The following is a 6,239-nucleotide window of genomic DNA, read 5'->3' on the forward strand; positions in this document are numbered from 1 at the left end:
TCAGAGCACGGGGAGAAGCCAGGGCAGGGAGCAGCTTGGGGAGAACCAGTCCTGGACACTGACAGCAGTGCTGTGTATCGGACCCAAAGAGCATTGGTGCTCTAGATGTAGCAGTAATAAAAGACCAAGAGTCAAGAATAGCACCATCAGAGGAGAGTGTAAAGTGGAGACTCCACCCAGGCTGGGGATTGTCAGTGATTACACCTGACAAATTTTGTCAGACAAAAGCTGCACGGCTCCTTCAGATGTTTCACAGCTACTTTCCATCCCATGTACAGCCACTCATCCTAACCCAAATCCTCAAGTCCTTTCTTGGGCACCATTCCCATCATATACAAAAGGACTCTGCCACAGCAAAAGGTGGGGAAGGACCTCAGAATTTATAGAAAGAAAGAAAGACTTTTTTTTTTTTTTTTTTTTTTACTTTTTAGCTACTTTATTCAGGGGTTCGGAGTACAAAAAGTTGGCCCCTCCAGGGACCAGGTTCAATATACAAAGCAAAGACAAAAAGACAAACAAACTACCATCAAACCAAGAGCACCATGTCATTACGTTCATAACATCACACCGTGGCAGACACTTTTTCTGTATTACATGTTGTGCCTAACACACCGTTATGCGGTCAGGACACTGGCCACATGGTCGTACAGACCAAAGCCCTCTATAAACAAACGATTCCTACCGTCCTTTATCCAATCATACACGTGACAAAACCTTCAACTTCCCACACAAAGAAAAAAAGCCAAAAGCAGTCTGGTGAGGGCCCAGGGTGCGGCACGAGCTTGGAGTCTCAGTCTGCCACCAAGCCTGCCTGGTCGCCCAGACCGGTTATGACATCAGAGCACATATTGAAGACAGCCATCCTCCACGTGGCACAGTACCCCCTCAAGGGCCCGGCATGTTTCAGCAGCGGGCACTGCCCACTGGAGCACAGCGTGCTCAAACTTCAGCAAGAAGCATGCCCGCACAAAGAGGCTGAAAAGGCACAGAGCATCATCTGAGCCAGTCTCAGCAAGCCAGTTGCAGCGACTCTTGAGGATGGCCATCTTGGCCTGATCCAGTAGAAAGTTGGCCAGGCAGACACGCCCCACTCGGCCACCCAGTAAGAAAGAAAGAAAGTAAGCAAGTAAGCTCAGAACCAGGAGGAACGAAAAGTTATGCTAGGAAATGCAAATCTAACACAGACCAAGGAGAGCTTGGGAGGACGGTTAGTAATGGCCTGCCAGTAATGTCAGTCAGAGAGGAAAGATGATCTTGTGATGAAGGCACCACACTGAGATTTAGATGTGGATTCAGTTCTTGCCTCTGCTCTTGATTTCCAGGGTCACGCTTGGTGAGTCAGTTCCTCCTTCTGCAAGATGGAGATGAGATTTCCATTCTTCCCGTATCTATTTAAATTGTGGACTCTCTGGGGCAGGGACTCTTCTACTCTGGGTATGTCTGCCCTGCAGGCAAAGGTGTGACCATGGCTCTCACAAACATAGCTAAACTAGCTTTAAATCATGGAGCTTGGGTATCAGTAGCAGGATAGCCAGGAACCCTGAGTACCTGCTGAGCTCCCTGCTGCTGTGGCTACACCATTCTCAGCACCTACGCTGGCTCAGGTGCTTTACACAGGCTGTGTTTACACTTCAGACTGCAGGGGAGACATATGCTATGTGTATATGTAGTGCACTACTCAATGAGGCCCTGCCTTGTAATATAACAACCAGTAAGATTAGTGCCAACTAAATGTCTATTGATTTATTCAGTGTTGTAGCAAGCGAGGTAGGAGGGGCAAGTAGGGCAACTGCCCTGGGTGCCGAAGCGAAGGGGCACCAACAGGAGCTGCCCAGATGGGGCAGGATGTGGGACAGAGTTGTGAGAGGCTCATTTGAGGGGGCATGGGGCAGGGGAGGGCAGCTCCCACTGCTGCATGGACTCCCGGGCTAGCATGGGGGAGGCACGTGCCCCTCGGATCTGTGCACGGGGCAAGGGCAGGCTGCCACTGTGGGCTTGGGCCCAGGTGCCAAACTTCCTTGCCACAGCACTGGATTCATTGATCCATATTGCTGAACAAGAGGGCACAGACTGGACCCTAGGAAGCCCCATCCTACATATTTGCCATGTACACAACTTCTTGACTTCCCTGGGGATCCTCTGCTTAGGCTTTGTGTGGTCTCCTGGGATCACTCAGAGCTCAGCTGGGCAGCTGGTGTTGGGTGCCACCAAAACCAAAGAATAGCCACTTTTCATCCTACCAAGCCACCTGCAATGCAGTTAGGCTTGAAGTGCCTGAAAGTGGTTTTTCACTGAATTGGTTTTGAAAGCAAAGTCCATTCCCAGTTTAATAAAATCCACCTTAAGAGATAAGCACAACTAGGTTATTGACTCCAGTGGAGTAATACAGGTTTACCCGTGCTAAAGACTTGGCCCTGCGTGGGTTTACGTGACACAGGGCACATCCAGAAAGATATTCATCTTCTGCTCTTGAAATGAAAGTGATCCCCCACACCCAACCACAGAGATTATACCTTCCTTATCTACAGTTGAGGCAAAGGTCACCATTAATGTGAAGCACACTGTTTTTAATCTGTGCCATTCAGCCTTCCAGGAATTGTGGGTGAACAGTCCATGGTAATAAGCAGAGAGGGGGCAAATAGGATTTTGTGCGTGAGTAAAAAACTGGGGTTTCATTTTCTTCCTCAGATGCTCCTTGTTTTCTGCTAGCGTTTCCTGGCCTGGCTTTAGAGCATAGTTTCTCAACCTATGGTATGTGTACGCCTGGGGGTATGCGAGACACAGACAGGGGGTACACGGGAACCCCAACACTCTCTCTCGCTCTCTTTTTCTCTCTCTCTCACCCCTTCCTCCTCTCAAAACTGTGGCAAAAAAATTGTGCCATGCATTGCACAGCGCTTTAAATTTCCCAGTAATAATTTGGCATGCTGTGCTTTACACGGCACTGGGTTCAGCCCTCCTAGCTTTGGCCAACATCACCTCTAGTCCAGGTACATACTTGAGTTGTGCACCCCTGATGTAAAAGGTGGCAACCCTACCCACACCAGATCAGACATCTGTCATATCACGGCTTTATATACACAGCCCTTTTTCCAACATATGGCGCACACAGTCTGTAAATATAAAATCTCCTGGAAAATTGAGCGTTGGGGTACTTATTAAAATTTTCAGAAGTTAGGGGATACTTGCTACATAAAAGGTTGAGAAACACTGCTTTAGAGCACCTCTTTCTCTCCAGAATCTTCGTAGATCAAAACGTCACTGCTTCTGGTTTTGTTAGAGCATATCAGCCTTGCAGGGCTTTGTGGTCTGTGTGTGTACTGCCATCCTGGCTCATGATGAGGCATCCTTAGCACAATTGCAAGGCAAATAACAAGGCAGGGATTTGAAATCTGTGCCCTGTGCTCTAGCCATCCATATCAGCACCCCTCCCTTGCCTCCCCACCTGCATCAACTTAGGATGTCAGCACACAGAGAAACAGAGACAGAGCTGTGACAGCTGGAGCAGCTAAGAGAAGGAGGGGAGAGCAGACAGCCTAAGCAAAGGGACACCCAGCTCAAAGCATCCTCTTCTGCACACCGATGGTCCACTTCTGCAAAGCCCATCACCATCAGCTCTACATATTCATGCTGTGAGCAATCTGCCATCATATCCTGCCCAGACACCAAGTGGTTGGACACCCTCAGCAAGGGCGAGGGTCCCCAGTGGACAATCTTATATTCCACCCTCATCCCACAAACCACTGGGGACCTCAGCTGGCAGCTCCTACACTGAGATGTCTTTACGGGTGTGCATCTGGCATGTTTTATGGACACCCCTGACCTGCCCCTTCTGTCAGCAGAAGGAGACCCTGGCACTCATGCACCTTGAGTGCACCAGGTTGTGGGTCCTTTACTGCCTCCTCAAGAACTGGCTGGAAAATTGGCTCTGTGGTCAGACCCAGAGGGTAGTAATTGATGGAAGTCACTCATCATGGTGTCCTGTGACCAGTGGGGTCCCCCAAGGTTCTGTCCTTGGATCCATACTGTTCAACATCTTCATTAATGATGTGGACACTGGAGTCAGAAGCAGACTGGCCAAGTTCGCCAATGACACCAAACTTTGGGGCAAAGCATCCACACCAGAAGACAGGCGGGTGATCCAGGCTGACCTGGACAGGCTCAGCAAGTGGGCGGACAAGAATCTGATGGTGTTCAATGCCGATAAATGCAAGGTTCTCCACCTTGGGAAGAAAACCCTGCAGCATCCTTATAGGCTCGGCAGTGCTATGTTGGCTAGCACTATGGAAGAAAGAGAAGAAAGAGACTTGGTTCATCATTGACCACAAGATGAACATGAGCCTGCAATGCGATGCTGCGGCTAGTAAAGCAACCAAAACGCTGACTTGCATCCATAGATGCTTCTCAAGCAAATCCCGGGACGTCATTCTCCCCTTGTACTCGGCCTTGGTGAGGCCGCAGCTGGAGTACTGTGTCCAGTTTTGGGCTCCACAATTCAAAAAGGATGTGGAGAAGCTTGAGAGAGTCCAGAGAAGAGCCACGCACATGATCAGAGGTCAGGGAAACAGACCCTACGATGACAGGCTGAGAGCCCTGGGGCTCTTTAGCCTGGAAAAGTGCAGACTCAGGGGTGATCTGATGGCCACCTACAAGTTTATCAGGGGTGACCACCAGTATCTGGGGGAACGTTTGTTCACCAGAGCGCCCCTAGGGATGACGACTAGGTTGAACGGTCATAAACTACTACAAGACCGTTTCAGGCTGGACATAAGAAAGAATTTCTTTACTGTCCGAGCCCCCAAGGTCTGGAACAGCCTGCCACCAGAGGTGGTTCAAGCACCTACATTGAACACCTTCAAGATGAAACTGGATGCTTATCTTGCTGGGATCCTATGACCCCAGCTGACTTCCTGCCCTTTGGGCAGGGGGCTGGACTCGATGATCTTCCGGGGTCCCTTCCAGCCCTAATGTCTATGAAATCTATGAAATCTATGAACCTCTTGCTGAGGTTCTGGCTGCACTTTTCCCCTCTGGCTGCACTTTTCCCCACACATTTATGTTTATGCATTCCCCATCCATGGCACAACTAAGTCCTGGGACCTCCTGATCAACGTCTTCCTGGCCCTTGCTAAGCTAGTCATCTACTTGACCAGGAAGGAAGTTTTGGCTTGCATCCCCCTCTTCCCCGCCCCCGCCCCCCCACCAGTGACTGTAGGGCTGTCTTCCTGTCCCTCATTCATTCATGTTTCTGGACAGAGTTTCGCTGGATGATGTTCACTAGCTCCTTGGACTCATTTGAGGACCAGAGGATGCTGGCTGGTATTCTCTGCTCTGTGTCCCACCTTGGACTGCTTGTTATGAACCTATGACCCCCCACTCCTGTTCCTGTTTTTGCACTGTTTTTTGTCCCATGAAATCACTCATTATACACATTAACACCACACACAGCTTTGGACAAATAATATATATATTTAAAAAACCTCTAGTGGATGTTACAAACTATCTGAGGTAGAATGTAATTAACCCACCTGGAGCTGGGCCAAGGCACTGTAGCCAATGCTCCTGGTGAAGGATGCTTTGAGTTTTCCAGTGCTCCACTGCTCAACACTTCAGGTTTAAGCAATGTCCAGAAGCTGGCACCTCCACAGTAAGGTGTCCCCTTCTGCCATGCTGGGTGCATGGTTGAGCCCTGACAAAAGCAAATGGGTTTCTCAAATTCCAGAGACATTTTAATATAGGTGACATCATCATTCTCATCTTACCCTTTCTCCTGGCAGCACCTGTGACCCCAATACTGCTGAGAGAGCACAGCCCGTATCTCTATATTGCACCCAATTAAGAGATATGCTGTTACCCCACAGAACACCTCTTATCTCCTCATCTCTTTCGACTCTTGGCATCAGGAATGCTGAGTCGGGGAAGGAGGCTATAAGGAATGAACCTCACTTGGTGTCAAGCTTTCTCACTTGCTGAGTTCAGCTGCCCCATTCCTTTGTGGGGGAAGAACAGGGGTCTGGTTAAACATTACATTAGGCCTGGTTCTGCCCACCAAAGGCTATGAGGAAGACACTCAAAGCCAGCTCATCACTATTTGCATTGCAGACCCTGAGGACATGATTTGAGACAGGGGTAGGTGGGAATGTAGCCAATGAAGTTCTGCACCCCAAGCCAAAGGTGGCAAAGGTGCCCAGACAGCAGGAGCATAAGGGTGAGTTAGCAGGTGCTAGTTTTAAGGAATA

The sequence above is a fragment of the Alligator sinensis genome, unplaced genomic scaffold (genome assembly GCF_000455745.1).
Source record: "Alligator sinensis unplaced genomic scaffold, ASM45574v1 scaffold471_2, whole genome shotgun sequence".
Taxonomy (NCBI): Eukaryota; Metazoa; Chordata; order Crocodylia; family Alligatoridae; genus Alligator; species Alligator sinensis.